Source organism: Papio anubis, chromosome 7 (genome assembly GCF_008728515.1).
Source record: "Papio anubis isolate 15944 chromosome 7, Panubis1.0, whole genome shotgun sequence".
Lineage (NCBI taxonomy): Eukaryota > Metazoa > Chordata > Mammalia > Primates > Cercopithecidae > Papio > Papio anubis.
Window position 1 is genome coordinate 88,304,407 of NC_044982.1, and position 14,724 is coordinate 88,319,130.

The following is a 14,724-nucleotide window of genomic DNA, read 5'->3' on the forward strand; positions in this document are numbered from 1 at the left end:
GCACTACATGATTATAAATCTATATTTGGTGACCAAATAAATTGGGCTTTTTTAAAGCCACATGATTGGCAATAGAATTAATACAAAGCTAACTGCCAGGTTAAAAAATGTAAGCTACCTAACTAGCCATGTTGGTAAATAAATACCCAAATTAAATATTCTAAATGTCTGGTATAATCTAGACAAAACTCTCTCAATCATTCTGATATTAGAAACATGACAGATGTTGACAATTTATATATATTCCCTAATCTTAGAAAAACCATTAAAAGATGAGATGATCCAATACTATTTAAGCAATGAGAATGAACTGGCTGAGAGTCAGAGTAAAGCCCTCTCCTCTCTTACCTTATATACTGGAATAGCCACAGACTCCCTCCCTTACCATCTCAGGTGAAACTACTTCTTAGAAATGAAAGCATCCTAGAGTTAAATCTAAAGCTGAAAAAATATTTAACTGAGAGGCTTGAATACAAAACACAGTACTTCATTTTGATCTTTAAAACATGCTTCAAATATTTTAGCATTTTTTAAAAGTTCTGAAGTAATCATTAGGCCATCTCCCTGGCAACTTCCATACTTACATAATAAAAATTAGCCTTTAAAGATTTCTGCTTAGCTTTTACTGAAATGACATAGTCAAGTACTCCTGATTCCCCACATATACATACAAAAGCTGCCCTAAGTATTCATCAGGGAACAGTCATTGGTAGATACTGATTCTAAATCATATTCCCTAGAATCTCTTCTTTTAGCATGCAGTTCCATGTCTCAAGAATATGTATACCGCAGATCCCCTTAAAAACGTCTTTAGCTATGTCTTGAGAATTAACAGAATCAGTAAAGATGCTAATTTCTTTTTGTGGAAGGCAGAAAGTCCAGTGGAACATAGGAAATCAAAAATATTAACTTCTGCTATTTTAAGTACTTCCTTGTAACAAAAATTCCCTAAACAATCTGGGATAGTCAAATAACTCAGATTAACAAGTCACTTTATACTTTTGCTACTGGACATTAGAAAAGTCATTCATTTGGCTAATTTTGGAATTAAACCTTGTATAATTTTCATGCTTATATCCCCTTTTTAGGAATTACACTAATGTCCTAAGTTTACTTTCAGTGCATTTTCAGAAGCAACAACAAAATATGGCAGCAGAAATGTGATCACATGAATTGGATGCCTAAATTTCAATTTAGCAAACTCTATGTAAAGGTTTTAGAAAGAGAAATCTTTTTTATAGAGTGCTAAAATTAAGACCCAGATATGTAAACACACCAAAAGGTTCCTTTGTTTTTAAAATCCTGAGTCAAATGATTAATAAGATATTGTGTAAATTTTTAAAAGCTCTTCTAGAAAATCTGAGGTGTAACAAACATTGTTTGTATCTTAAAGCCCATCCACATTTGTCACACACAAACACACAGAAAGCCCAAAGAGTTAATTACGCCTAAGTGCTTCAGGGTAATAATGTTGCCTTCATACCATTCACACTCTTAAGGTACACAGGTTGGCTTTCTAGTAGGAAATAAAATCAAATTATTTTCTGAAACTCATAAATCTCAGGCCAATAATTTACCTTTCTCTACCAAATCGATGTCAGTTCGATAACTCAAAAGATTTTTCTGATGCTGGTAGAAGAAAGGTGATAGGAAAGAATAAGGGGGAAAACAGTAAATTGTGGTTTAATTAAAAACGAAAGTCGTTCAGAATTAACAAGCAATTAACAAGGAATTGAGGAATTCCTATGAGAGTAAGGAAGGGAGGGTAGCTACAAAAAGGTCTCAAAGCCTCAGAGCAGGGTAAATGGCACAGTGTACCAAAAGATAATGAAAAACACAGAAACACACTGTACAGAGAGAAAGTGGGAAAATACGTTCCTGAGTAGAGAAGTTATAAAATGTTAAGGATCAGGCACGGGTAATGTTTTTATTTTTCCTGGGAAACTGGGGGTGGGGGGGTTAGAAAAGGTTGCATTCCCAGGCAACCACCCTGAAAATAAACCACTGCTTAATGAGGTAGGGGCCAGGAATAAACAGTGGGGGAGGGGAGGGCTGGCTCATTACCTTTATAGACGATGCTGGTCAGAGGCACTGTGCCTTCTGCTTCTCTGATAGGTGGGCAGACCCGTTCCTGCTTTCGCGTCCTCTTCAGCCAGCTCAAACCTAGAAAAACAGAAACCAGTGAGTGGTGTAGTGCCTGAGGGGTGAGGAGGAGGGGGCTCTGAAGAAGGGGGAACTCAGGAAAGGGGCTGGATAGTGGCAAGAGCAGGCAAGAAAAAGCAGAGATTTTCCTCCCTCCTTCCTCAGCCAGCCCTCTTCCCCTCGGGAGAGGTAAAGGACTTTACCTGTCTCCTCAGCTGCTGCTTCTCTTCCTCCTTTCAGCCTCCTCTACACTCACCAACTTCTCCATTGAAGAAATACCCCAGGCAGGGCAGGACCCTGGCGTTCCTGAACCTCCTCGGTGCCTCACGGCCCCAGCCCGGCCAGCATCCGAACAGACGAGCAGGCAGGAGGTGGCGATCCCGGCCGCCGGGCAGCCTTGGGGCAGGGGTGCAGGGAGGCAGGGAGGAAGTCCCGGCTCGGGTGGGGGGGCAGTCCCGGTCCAGGGCTCGGAGAAGGGGGCTGCCGCGCTCCGGGCCGGAGGCTTCCAGCTACGGAGGGACCCAGGAGGTCTCGGGACGGCGAGGTCCCAGGTCATACGGGGCCCGAAGTGCCAGTCGTGGGGTCTCCGGACAGGGGGCTTTCGAGATGCACTTTGCACTGGGCCACCCCCGCCCCCTCCCTCCAGCACTTTGGGGTCACTGGGATGGGACCAAGCCTTCAGCAACCAATCAGCGGCCGCAGTGGAGCCTGAGCCTAGAGCCGTAAACCAGGTCCGGGATGGGTGGGGGTGGGGGGAGTGGGGGCGACTTGGTTGGTTGCTTGCTTCCTTCTCTCCTCCTTACCCCCAGCAGCCCCCACCCTCTGCCTGCCGTAAAGTTGCCTCTGCATTCGCGACAGTTAAGGGAGGCGTGCCGAACGAGGCAGAGATTCGTCTCCGATTGGTCTCACTCACTTCCCCCTACAGCTTCCCCGTGGTGGCTTCCGAGGCTCCGCCCCTGGCGGAGGGACTCAAAGCCGTTGCTAAGAGACACTATACGCCGAACGCGGGCTCTGCGCATGCGGAGGCAGGGGCCAGCTTGTACTTTCTGTGAACTACGGTGGCCCAGAGGGAGCATTTGTGTTCCCTCGAATGGCGGTGTGAAGAGTGTTCGCCTGAGCCAGATCCCAAGCAGGTAACCGGGAGCGGCCGCTGAGCTGGCAGCAGGGGAGGCACGAGTGCGGCCAAATGAGGGACTGGTTCAGGGCTTAAGGCTGGGAGGGCGGCAGGCTCCAGGAAGCAAGAAAAGGGGTGCCCTGTCTCTCCGCCCCTGTTCAACGCTTCTCAGACGCAAGTACCCGGTCTTGGCGCGGCTGTTGGTCCCTGAGACCCCGGTAGCTTCCAGGCTGGCAATGCCTCCCCTAGAGGGGAGAAGGGCCTGTCTTTGGGATGGCGATGCCGGGCCAAGGACTTTCCTGAAAGGATAGCAACGTTGGCGGGTTCCTGTGAATGAATGGAGAGGGGGCGTGGAGAAAATGCGAGATAAACTGATCAAGGCATGTTTATTAAGCACTTTATATTCATCTAGCAAGTGTTTACTGGCCACAGTTCTAGTCCTTGGGGAGACAACAGTGAACAAGATAGTGATTTCGGGGAGACATACACAAAATTATCAGATAGGGATGGGTTATATGAGGAAAATCAAGCAGAATGGTGGGATCGATTTTGACCAGGACGTGATGGGCTATATTAGATAGGTAGTGCTATGGTGTGAATATCTGTCCGCTCCGTAACTCATGTTGAAATTTAATCCCCAATGTGGCAGTACTGAGAGGTAGAGTCTTTAAGATGTGGTTGGATCATGAGGGTTCTGTCTTCATGAGTGGATTAATCTATTCATGGGTTAATGGGTTATCATGGAGGTAGAACTGGTGGCTTTTTAAGGAGAGACTTGACAACACGTGAGCCTGCTCAGCCCCCTGACCACGTGATACTTAGCAGCGCTGCCTCCTGACACCAGATGTGGTCCGTCAGTCTTAGACTTCCCAGCCTCCAAAACTGTAGACAATAAATTACTTTTCTTTATAAATTACCGAGTTTTAGAAATTATTTTATAAGCAGAAGGAAACGAACTAAGAAAGATAGGAAAGGTCTCTGAAGAAGTGACATTTGAGCAGCCATCTGAATGACAAATAGCCAGCCATGCCAAGGTCTAGGGAAAGGATTTTGCCAGCAGAGAGAATTAGAAATGCAAAGCCTCTGATGCCAGAATATGCTTTGCTCTTTACAGGAACTGCCAGAAAGAAGGCTAGGGTAGCTGAAGCAGAGTGGTGGGAAAATGACTGGTAATGAAACTGGGGGGTGGGGCATAGAGGTAAGAATGACTGGTAATGAGACTGGGGCTTGGGGTATAAAGGTGAGAAGACGCCAAGAGTCAGATCTTAAAGGGCCTTTGTAAGCCTTGTTTAGGAGTTTGGACTCTATCCTAAGGAAAGTGGATTGGTTTTTCAGAAGGAAGTGGGTGTAGGGTGGGCCAGGATACAACCACTTTGGAAGGGATTGGTTGCAGTTGTCCAGGGTAGAAGTGCAGTAGTGGCAGTGAAGATAGATTCAGCTTTTTAATTTTTGTCCCTTTGTACTTCCCAGCAATCATATTTCATAATTTCAACTTTATAAATTTCCATTTCTCCTTGAAATTGGTAGCTGAATTATAATTAGAAACAACTTATTCAGGACTATTAAATGGTATCAATTTTTAGTAGCTTTCGGTCTTTCAATTCTACCATGATTTTTCCCTGTTTTTTTTTTTTTTCCTTAACAGCAGGACTCCAATGTAAAAAATAAAATAAAAGCGGTATTTTATTAGTATTGTTAAATGAAATTTATAGGAAGCCATTGTTTTAGATTAAACTCCTGCACTAGGCCCAACAGACCAGGCCAAATCAGAATGGAGTTGCTGGTGCTAGCTGCCACATAATCAAACAACTTAGAAATAGGCCAGTTGTCAAAAAATCCAGAAGATACACAGCAAGGAGTCAAGGGGGCCTGGCTTACCTGAGCCAGCGTGATAAAAAAGTCTCTCCTCCATTTTGTCTCTATAAGGAAAGTAACTTTGAAATGACCAGTCTGTCTTTTATTCTCTTTTTGCTTCTTCAACCCTCTTCAGCCCATCTGCTCAGCTAATCAGAACACCTTTTCTAAATTTTCAGTTGAGATGCTGCCAGATTCATGAATTGCTAATAAAAGCCGATTACATCTTTAAATTTGTTCAAATTTTGTTTGTTTTTGTTTTTGAGACGGAGTCTCACTCTGTCGCCTAGGCTGGAGTACAGTGGTGCGATCTTGGCTCACTGCAACCTCCACCTCCCAAGTTCAACCAGTTCTCCTGCCCCAGCCTCCCCAGTACCTGGGACTACAGGTGTGCTCCACCACACCCAGCTAATTTTTGTATTTTTAGTGGAGGTGGGGTTTTACCATGTTGGCCAGGCTGGTCTCGAACCTCTGACCTCAGGTGATCCACCCACCTCGGCCTCCCAGAGTGCTGGGATTACAGGTGTGAGCCACTGTGCCCAGCCTCAAATTTTGTTTTTTAACAGTTCACATATAATATATATGTTCAGTTTTATAACATTTACTAATTATAGACTCAAGAAGTTTTGAACTCCAAAAAGAAGGAAAAAGATGCAGAAAGAAGTGAATAAATATGTAAATTGTTGTGGAGAATATATTCATTCTTATAGCAGACTTGGCACCCGTGCAATTCATATGGTGTGTTTGCTAAATGATGGTTAAGTAGAGAGATGGGGGGCTAAGAACTTGTTGGTGAAGAGCCTAGAAACAGAGTTGTCTCCTAATTCCTAGTTCTTTGTATTTCTGGCCATTTGTTTTTCATTTAAAATCCTGCCTTCGAGTTAAACAACCATTTTTCAAATGATTGAAGTACATGATTATATTATAACCAAGTAACATCATGTTGTCAAAGTTTTACAGAATGTGCTACTAGATGATTTTAAATTGCTTTATTGAATTGGTGCTATCAGATTTGCTAATTTTTATAACTTTTTGTTGATTTGTTTTTTATCCTCTGGTGTTGAAACAAACTTTTCATTGATGTAAAAGCGGTTTAGATTGTGGAGTATTTTTAACAAGTTAATATTGATTAGGTTTTAACAGATATACTTCATTTCCCATTCACTTAGTTAACCATACAAAACTCACAAAAATGGGAACATCTTACAACATATAAGTGAAATAATTTGGGGTAGGTAGGAAGCTTAATTCATGAAACCCTGACTCAATCAGAATTGAGTTTATTTCTTGAGTAGAAAAAGACTTTATCATTGGAAAAATGCCCCAGCCCCACTGCAGCAATTCTGATTTAGCTGGTCTCCAGGGAGTCAAAGGCTCATGGATTTTCCTAATGATCCAGTGATGTCGGTGTCAAGGTCAGATTCCAAGGTCAAGGACCACTGCCCAGGAGGCTGTGTCCTGGCCCATAAAGCACTTGGTGGTGGAGAGAACGAGCAGTTTATGCTCTAGTTGGCAGTAGGCACTGTTCTGGGCAGTAGGCTGTTGTGGGCCTGCAGGTGGTGTCTGGGGATCTTGGTGTAATAAAGAGGGCCACCAGAAAGACAGATGCAGCAAAGTTTGGAGCCCATTTTCTGCCTTGTTAGCCCAACTTAGTTCAGCTGTACCTGGCAGAAAAGGAGATGGGGCTGGGTAGACAAATTATATTTCAGACCTTAGTCATCACAGCAAAAAGAATGCTGAAAGAAAGGAAGCTAACTGGAGGCTTTTGAGTTCCTTATAGTTCTTGCCCTGCTAATTTAAGGGATTTTGGTCTTCCGGGGTAGTTTTAATTTGTACTCTACCACAACCATTTTAAGATGGTACTTCAATGTGTGTTGCTTCTGTCAAGTACGTTGTCAGATGTATAATATGGTAAAGACTGAACGAGCTCAGAACTTAATCCCTGCTATGGATACTACTGTTTATAGTTTTTTGATACTACATTTTTATTTTAATTTAAAATTCAGAACTTAAAATATTACATGGTATTTTAAAAGTTTTTTGAGATCAAAATGGCACTAAAATATACTTCGGGACTGATGTTAGGATTGAGACATATACACTACTAAATTAATCTTCAGCTAGGAATGTATCCCACAAATACAAGTACCTACTGTGTATCAAATGCTGTGCTAGGAGCTGGGGAAGAACCAAGCAGACAACTCTTAACAGAATTTACAGTCTAGTAAATCATACAAATCATTGCACAGATTGTTAAAGTGTAATTGTGACACATTCTGTAAGATATGGCACCAGAACTAGAAGACAGAATATCACCGGAGGACCTACCCCTGCCAAAGAAAGTCATATTTAAGTCTAAAACAAAAGGGAAAGTGGGCGGAAGGAGAAACATTATGTCAAGGCCCAGAGGCTGGAAGGAACCTTTCAAGGTTAATAAATAAAGACATACCGAAGTCCTCCTACTTGGGTTCTATAGGTGTTTTCACATATAAGCCAGTTAATTTTTGCAAATTTTTGAGTATGCTGCTATCTGAGGTAGATAGATAATCTCATTTTATCTATTGAAAAATCACATCTTGTCTGCATACAGAATTTAGGAGTTCAGTAAAATCTGGACAGTATCCCATCTATAGACAGTTCCTAAATGCTACCCTGCCACTGGTGGCGGGTTTGTGGGGGCAGATGGAAAAGGGACAAGACATAGACTGGAAAAGGAGAAGACTAAGGAAAACCTTTCTGTGAAATATTTCATTCTGAAGTACCACTTAAAACATAGTCATAATTTAGCAACTAAGTGTAGAAAAGTATCATTCATATTGATACATTGGAGAGTTTCCATTTATTTAAAAAAATGCTTAGCATTAGCATAATATGATAAAAACCTAAGGAGCTCAGATTCCTCATCAATAAATCAAGTAGATTGCACAGTGGTTCTCAAAGCATAGTCCCTGGTTCAATTCTTGGGCCCTCCCCAGACCCACTAAATCAGAATCTCTGGAAGTGGGCCCAGCCATTTGTGTTCTAATAAGCCTTTCAGGGAATTCTGATGCTGCAGTTTGAGAATTATCTCTAAATTATCTCTGAGATTTTTTCTAGTATGAACACGTTATGATTCTAATGTCTAGCATTAATCTGTGCTATGTTTAAAAAAAAAAAAAAAAAAAAAAAAGGTTTGCCTTTGGAGTGGTCACATAATAGAGCTCCTTGAGAAAGATACTGTTGCCAGTAGGCCAGGTCAGGTTCTTCTCTGCACAAAAGAATTTGAAAGGGAGACCACAGTGAAAATGTAGGTTTGTTACAGAGTGAAAATACACACTCAAAAGAGGAGTGTGGATATGCTCAAAAGAGGCATGTAATGTGGTCCGGGCTCACTACACAGATAGGCATGATGAAGGCACAAAGTATTCTATAATAAAAGGAGAAGGTTTACAGGAAATGGGCAGGCAGTTCCCCGAATAAGGGTGCCACCCTTTTCTTGACTAAATGTGATTAATCTGGAACTGTCATGGCTTCAGGTACGTGGCAGGGAGTGGGAGGTTTCCCCAGGGAAGTTTTATGGTAATAGGGGCATAGTGCAGCCAAGAGTATGCATTCGGTCAAGGTTTTGGCCAGCTTGGATTATAACCAATTGCAGCAGGCTTCCTCTTTGTTACATTCTTATCTGTGCCTGGTCCCCAGGTAGCCCTTTCCTATTGGCATAGCTGCCGGCATTCACCTATGCAGGCTTTTAGCTTGCATATCTATGCTTGCAGCTTGATTTTTCAGGCCGCTTTTTGTTAGAAAAGAAATGATTTGGGGGCTGCTTTTTATTAAAAGGGAAGCCTTGCTGAGGACTCTCTTACCCTCACTATCTGTCTAAATAATTTCTAGCTCCTGTATCATCAGGCTGTTACCAGTATATCACTTTGACAGAAAAATGCTTTTAAGCATTAAGTCTTTTATCTATAAGTTGATTGCCAGGCTCTTCCTTCATGCCAAAAAAATCTGGCCTCTTTCAGAGTCATAAGACAAGAGTTTAATAGGAAGACAATTTACAAACATGTGACAGAATTTGTGTTCTCGCTATCTCAGAAGTAACCTGGAAACTTGTTAGAAATACAAATTATTGGGCCCCACCCCAGAACTATCTTATGGGAAACTCCTAGGGTAGGGCCCTGCAGTCTGCTTTCATAAACCTGTCAAGTGCATAGCACAGTTTGAGCACCATTGTTTTGAGGAAAGGGCCAGTAACCACCAGCACCCGCTTTAGCCCTGAAGGTAAGGAGAGCTGGCAGTTGCTGGAGCTTGAAAGTCCAGCCTGCCTTCGGCCCCTCCCACTCCAAATCTCCTGGAGCCTGTTGGGGCACTGAGGAGGATGAAGAATGGAACTAAAGGGAAGATACTGGCACACGGCATGCTGTTGGAAGATATCTGCCCCACTTCTTTTAATAGGGGAGGGAGATGTTCTTGTCTAACCAGACCCATTTTATTTTTTTCTGTCAAAATTCATGCAGTTTTGATTGGTGGAGGGAACCAGAATCTTGGAAGACAGCCTTAGTTTGGAGTGCCTCAACTTCTGCTTCAAGTGTCATTGCATCTTCATTAATGGAACAAAATAGATTAAGTATCCTCTTGGGCTGTGGTCAGATTTGAACCTGTTGTTGAATTAGGGGAAGGCCCACTATTGACTTTCCAGTCTATTAGTCTGTATAGTAGCCACATCATATTAAGAAAACTAGTAATTTTTTTACTTTTAATATTGACTATGAAACTAGATTTTTTTTGTATTCTGAATTTAAACATAGACTTTATCTAAAGAAAACGTCCTAAAAAGTAGTGGCATTTTTGGTCACATAAAAAAAAAGATTAAATTACTAGGAGCTTGTTCTTTGATAATTTCAAAATTAAGTGATGGGAGAGCGTTTTCTAACGAGTAGACAACGTACTTAGACGTTCTTCGTATTTCAGCTGAGTGCAGTGGCATGCGCCTGTGGTTCAGCTACTGGAGAGGCTGAGGTAGGAGGATCATTTGAGCTCAGGAGTTTGAAGCTGTAGTGTGCTATGCTTGCACCTTTGTGAATAGCCACCGTTATCCAGCCCGGGCAACATAGTGTGACCCTGTCTCTAAATATTCTGTAAGAAAATACTCTTAACATTTTTAGATACCGTTCTGTTCAGTTTTAGGTCTAGAGACCTTTAAAATCAAAATTCAAGTATATTTTATTTATATTTTAATTGATACTAATGAAATCCTATACATATTAATGCTAGGAATCAAAAGACTGACGTCTGAAATTTTTTTATTAAACTATTTTGAGATGATTATGGATTCATAAGCAGTGAATAATATAAAAGAATTAATACAGAGAGATACTATATAGTCTTTACCCACTTTGCCCTAATGGTAGCATCTTACAAAACAATCGTGTAATATCACAGCCAGGATATTGACACCAACACAATCCACCAGCTTATTCAGATTTCCCGTTTTACTTTTATTCATTTATGTATGTGTATAGTTAATTTTGTGCAACTTTATCATATATGTAGGGTAGCGTGTCCTCCACCAGTTCCATCATCACAAGTATCCCTTACGTCACCCCTTATAGTCCTTCCCACCAAGTGAGAGTGGCTTCCCTAACAGCTGACAAGCACTGCTCTCTTCTCCATTCTTTAATGTCGTCATTTCAAGAGTGGAATCATACAGTATGCAGCCTTCTGAGATTGGCTTTTTTTCCCCTCAATGTACTTCTCTTGAGAACCATCCAAGTTGTTGCATGTATCAGTTGTACTTTCATTTTTTATTGCTGAGTAGTATTTCATGGTATGGTGGACCACAGGTTGTTTAACCATTCATTTACTGAAGGACATCAGGTACAGGTTTTTATGTGAATAAGTCTCCATTTTTCTGGAGTAAACGCCCAGGTGCACAGTTGCTGGGTCATATGACAGTTGCATATTTAGTTTTTAAAGATAACCACAAATTGTTTTCCAAAGAGGATGTGCAATTTTACATTCTCACCAGCAATGTAAGAGAGGTCTAGTTTCTCAGCATCCTTCCCAGCATTTGGAATCATTTTTAGCTCTTCTTGTAGTGGTAGTTCACTGTAGTTTTAATTCTTATTTCTGTAATGTCTAATATGGTTCAGCATCTTTCTGTGTGATTATTTGCCGTCTTTATATCCTCTTCGGTGAAATGTCTGTGATCCATTTTGTAATTCAATTTTTTTTTTAATGTTGAGTTTTGGGAGTCCTTTGTATATTCTAGGTACTAGTCATGTGCTTTGCAAATGTTTTTCTTTAAGTCTGTAGCTTGTCTTCTCATCTTCTTAGGGTTTTTTGCAGAGCAAGTTTTAAATTTTGCTGAGTTCCAGTTTATCAGTTTTTACATTTGTGGATCATGCTTTTATGGTCAAGTCTGAGAATGCTTTGACTAGCCTCAGATCCCTAAGATTTTTCCTACACTTTTTTTCTAAAAGCTTAAATTTTACAGCCATGACCCATTTAGGGTTAATTTTTGTAAAAGGTTGGAATTATTTTAGAGAAAGCAAAATCAAGGTCATAGTCACCTTTATTCACAGTGCCTTTAATGTTGATGAACTGTTGATGCCTGAGGAGGAACAGTGGATAGTTCATTTTTTACGAGGAGCTTGCTGGGTTTGGTACAGCCACTAAAAGTACAGTCAGCCCTCCATATCCACGGATTCCATTCCAGTGGGTTCTGCTCCCTTGGATTCAACCAACCCCAGATCAAAAGTATTTAGGGAATTGGGGAAAATTTTTGGCTACAGGATGGTGTGCTGACTGCCAGGGGAACCAGCCCTGTGCTCAGAGTTGGCGCTGAACATGTCTGGATTTTTTCTTCTTGTCATTATGTCCTAAACTATACAATGTAACAAATGTTTACATAGCGTTTACAATGTACAGTGTCAAATATTTTAAGTAATCTTGAGATCATTTAAAATACCTACGAGGATGTGTATAGATTATATGCAAATAACTACACCATTTTATATATGGGACTTGAGCACCTGTAGATTTTGGTATGCTTAGAGGGTCCTGGAACAAATGTCCCATGGATCCTGAGGGACAACTGCTCTTTGTTTTGTTCAGAAACTCACAATTCCAGAAAACCATGTCACTGACAGTAGCACTACCAACAGCATTTGATCTCACAAGATTCATGATCATTAACCAAAATCAGAGACCCCGAAGGTCTGATTACCATGCTGGCCTATTGATTCTGGGGCTTAAATGGAACTATAGTCGGCCCTCTGGATCCACGGGTTCCACATCCACAGATTCAACCAACCTCAGATAAAAAAAAAAAAAATTAAGAAAAAATAAAAAATAACAATATGATAATAAAAATAATACAAATCAAAACAGTACGGTGTAACAACTATTTACACATTACTTACATTGTGTTAGATATTATAAGTAATATAGAGATGATTTAAAGTATATGGCAGGATGTGCACAGGTTATATGCAAATATTATGCCATTTTTTGCCAGGGAGTTGAGCATCCATGGATTTTGGCATCCTTGGTGGGTCTTGGAGCCAATCCCCCACAGGTACCGAGGGGTAACTATATAATTTTTAAAATTCAGTCAAATGGTTGTCCTGATTCACCTTTCAACCTGTAGTTGCTGAGTATCTTTTGAAAAAAATAATCTTAGTTTATATTGGGAAATTGCATAGTAATTGACCTTGATTTTAGATCTTGCATGGCATGTGAAAATGATTCTGAGCACTGATATTGTTTTACAATGTGAACAGTTAAGCTGTATAAGTTACTACTTAATTTGAGGTCCAATGTTGAACTCTTGTCCTGGACTTTTGGAGCACCAGTGGAAGTTTGAAGAGTGCTGTGGTGGAGTGGTGAAGGGCACAGGCTCTGATAATAGATTTTCTGGCTTCACATCCTGACTCTGCCCCTTAAGCTCTGTGACATAACAGCTCTCTGTCTTAGTTTTCTTATCTGTAAAATGGGTACAATAATTAAGTACCCCCCCCATAAAGTTTTTGTGAAACTCACTTAGAGCAGTATCTGGTACATAGTAGGTACTCAATAACGATTCGTATTCCTAACACAGCAATTTTGGTGAAGATGGATAGAAAGTATGTTATTTTATATTAATAAACACATGGTTTTATTAGGCATATAATGCAAAATTCAAATAGTTTACAGAACTTAATTAATAGAGGCTTCAGACAAATTTTATACTTAATATGGGTCACCCTTAGGCCACGTGGTGTGGGATTTCAGCTCCTCTGCCAAGAGAAAACACTTAAGAGAAGCACTGCCCCTTCATTTACCTAGTAAGACTGCCCCAATTGTTTGTTTCCTCTCCAGGCTAGAAAAATCTCTCATTTGTCATATATAGATGGCCTCAAAGCCTGTCAGCATCCTGTGCACCCTTCCTCAGACACTTGGGTTTGTTGGTGTCTCTTAAAAGCTTGTTGTCTGAAGAGTACACATTCCCCCAGGCCAGCATGATAATGCAGAATGAGATGTGCAAACCTCAGAGCATCCACTTCAGAAAAAATTGTGGTCAGTTAAATCCCCTAGTTTGTTTTCTTAAGGATTTATCCTTTCCTTTAATACCACAATTGATTTAAAAAACACACACAAACTGCAATTTTCAATTCCACTGGGCTACTCACAGACATTTATTTTAAAGACAGTGTAATTAAGAGGGGTTTATGCTTGATCACAATAGAAAACAGCCTAGCACCTATTGTCGTCATTCATTCATTCATTAGCTGCCTGGCCCCTTGGCATTTGTGACCTGTATTACTAAGATGAATGTATTTTGATTTCCATCTAAGATTCCAGGCTCATCTCCTTTAAGCCTATTATTTCCTATGGGACTAGAACAGTAAGTTGATCTTCTGTTAAAGTAAATATATGGCTTTTTGTCCTGGGTTCCTGAAGCAGCTCAAGAACAGCTTCAGAGCACTAAAGGTCAAAGGCAGTCTTTTGTTATTTATAATAAACACCTTTCGCACACCCCACCTTATGTGAATGAGGTGATTTTTTTTGGACCATCTAGATGGCTACAGGATGGAGTGCTGGCTCCGGGGAGGGAACCAGCCCTTTGTTCAGAGTTGGAACTTTCAGCCCTATCCCCAGTCTCAGGAAGAGGAGAGGGACTTGAGGTTGAGTTTATCACCAAGGGCCAGTGATTTAATCAACCATGCCTAAGTAAGGAAGCCTCCATAAAAATCCGGAAGTGTTATCAGTTGATGGGTGTCCAGGTTCTTGGCGTCTTGAACAAAGAAAGCACAAACAAAGCAAGGAAAGGCACATAAAACACACAAACAAAGCAAAGAAAGAATGAAGCAACAAAAGCAGAGACCTATTGAAAACGAAAGTACACCCCACAGGGTGGGAGTGGGCCAAGCTCAAGAGCCCCGTTACAGAATTTTCTGGCGTTTACATACCCTCTAGAGGTTTCCATTGATTACTAGGTGACGCCTTATATAAATGAAGAGGGTAAAGTCAAGTCACTTACTTACTCTACGTGCTATGTAAATGGAGAGGATACTTCATAGGTGAAGTGTTTCCATTTGATTTAGTTCTAGAAAGTCAGCATGAATTAGCCTTATGTTCCTACCTCCAGACCCTAT

The 14,724-nt window shown here is 41.0% G+C and overlaps 2 protein-coding genes across 4 annotated transcripts in view; one reads left to right on the plus strand and one right to left on the minus strand.

Moving 5' to 3' along the window:
* ASB7 (ankyrin repeat and SOCS box containing 7) overlaps window positions 1–2,937 on the minus strand; it is a 49,651-nt gene extending 46,714 nt beyond the window's left edge. The window contains exons 1-2 of the mRNA XM_003901441.4: window positions 2,346–2,937; window positions 2,065–2,163 (exon numbers count right to left, since the gene is read on the minus strand). The gene's annotated coding sequence lies outside the window, so the exon portion shown is untranslated. The remainder of the gene's footprint in view (window positions 1–2,064; window positions 2,164–2,345) is intronic.
* A 170-nt stretch (window positions 2,938–3,107) lies between these two features.
* Window positions 3,108–14,724, plus strand: part of LINS1 (lines homolog 1) — a 30,019-nt gene continuing 18,402 nt past the window's right edge. The window contains exon 1 of one of the 3 annotated variants that reach the window (XM_009210999.4): window positions 3,108–3,275. The gene's annotated coding sequence lies outside the window, so the exon portion shown is untranslated. The remainder of the gene's footprint in view (window positions 3,276–14,724) is intronic. The other 2 variants (XM_017960962.3, XM_031668295.1) reach the window with 2 other exon arrangements.